Here is a 1,736-nt window from a genome sequence, read left to right as displayed (position 1 = left end):
ATACCCTGCTTATTTAGCTATACCACAATTGATAGGTTCACTGCCTTTTGTGTGTTATTTGATAATTAAAAGTAGGTTTAAAACTAAGTGAGTTTGCACACATCAAGTTTTTGGCGCCGTTGCCGGGGAACGGTTCTAAATTAACATTAAATTCTAGTTTAATCGATCCTTTGTGTGGGATTTATCTTACACAAAGTTATTTAAGAAGCAATTCAGTAAGTAGAATTAGTTTTATTACAATTTCGTTTTTAGAGTAACTAGAAATTTTCTTTTCTGTTTTTGCCTTGAACTCGCCGAGTGCACCCGTGCCGACTCGGCGAGTACATCGTTGTTTCAGTTTTAATTTTTTATTTTATTTTTGTTCTTTTTACGCGTTTTCTGTTTTGTTTACAGTTGTTTCATGACCCGAGGATCTGATACACCTCTGGTCCCCCCCTCTTGAAGACCCGGAATCCGCGCTAAGGAAGAGCAAGGGCAAAGCCGTTGGAGAATCCGCTTCATCAAAGAACTCGCCACTCAAAAACCTCAAGTCCGTTTTCAGCAAGAAGAGGAGCAGCAAATCCGGATCATCCAATTCCTCTTTGACTATTGAAGACCCAATTCAAGAAGATATCGAATACGAGACCGAGGAAGAAGAAGAACCCACATTCGAGCACGACTCCGAGTTTGAAGACGATTTAGTCATCACTATGGCTAATATTGCTGAAGTCCCCATGGGGGAATGGAAGAAGAGGATGCGCGATGACACCGGCCCGGGACTTGTGCAGCCCGCAATTCCCACGACCGCCACTTTCGAACTAAAGGGCCATATTCTCGCTCAACTCAAGGAGATTCCTTTTTATGGGAAGGATCACGAAGACGCCTACAAACACTTGGACGAAGTGAATGATGTGGCCGACTACTTTAATGTACCGAATGTCCCCCGCGAGACCCAACTTCTTCGCATGCTCCCAGTCACGTGCAAAGGAGCTGCAAAGGATTGGTTAAAGTCACTTCCTCCCGGATCAGTCACCACATGGGCCAAGATGAAAGAGGAGTTCATTGATCACTTTTGTCCGCCCTCCAAAATAGCCAAGCTAAAGAAAGCAATTGCCAACTTCGAGCAACAGCCCGAAGAGTCTCTTTATGAAGCATGGGAAAGATACAAGAGTTTGCTTAGAAATTGCCCACATCACGACCTCAATAGCCAACAAGAGGTCTCCATTTTCTACGATGGAGTCAATGTCACCACAAGGCGATTGCTAGATACTCAAGGTCCGCTCACGAAGAAGGCGCCCCCGGTAATCAAGGAGCTAATTGAAGAATTCTCTAAGCACTCTAGAGAATACCACAATCCAAGAAACGAAGTAAGTCGGGGAGTAGTGAACGCGGCAAATGATAGCATAGCGGCGGTGATAGCAAAGCTTGATAGTCTCGATAGAAGAATGAAAAAAATGGATCAAACAATCCATGCTATGAGGGTGGGATGTGAAAATTGTAGAGGGCCCCATCTCACCAAAGATTGTGATGTGGATGAGAATGGAAATAAGAAAGCTCAAGTCTTCTATTCAAGTGGCGATCGATATGACAAAAATTGGCGAAAACCTAAGAAGGAATGGCTCCCATACGAAGAGTATAATAAGGCTAAGGAGGAAAAATACAAGCAGAAGGAGAGGGGACTATATCAAAGAGAAGAACCGGTAGAAAAGAAAGTTGATTTGGAAGAAATGTTCACTAGATTCATAGCCGCGTCCGAA

At 43.5% G+C, this 1,736-nt stretch overlaps 1 non-coding gene across 1 annotated transcript; it reads right to left on the bottom strand.

The window, feature by feature from the left end:
• Positions 1–1,073: 1,073 nt before the first annotated feature.
• LOC145091204 (small nucleolar RNA R71) lies at positions 1,074–1,180 on the bottom strand. Its single transcript, XR_013702090.1, has one exon. It is a non-coding gene; the product is annotated as a small nucleolar RNA R71 (small nucleolar RNA).
• Between the last annotated feature and the right edge of the window lie 556 nt (positions 1,181–1,736).

Source organism: Lactuca serriola, chromosome 2 (genome assembly GCF_051521515.1).
Source record: "Lactuca serriola cultivar US96UC23 chromosome 2, Lser_US96UC23_V15, whole genome shotgun sequence".
Classification (NCBI taxonomy): Eukaryota; Viridiplantae; Streptophyta; class Magnoliopsida; order Asterales; family Asteraceae; genus Lactuca; species Lactuca serriola.
This window is presented reverse-complemented; position numbering and strand designations above follow the sequence as displayed.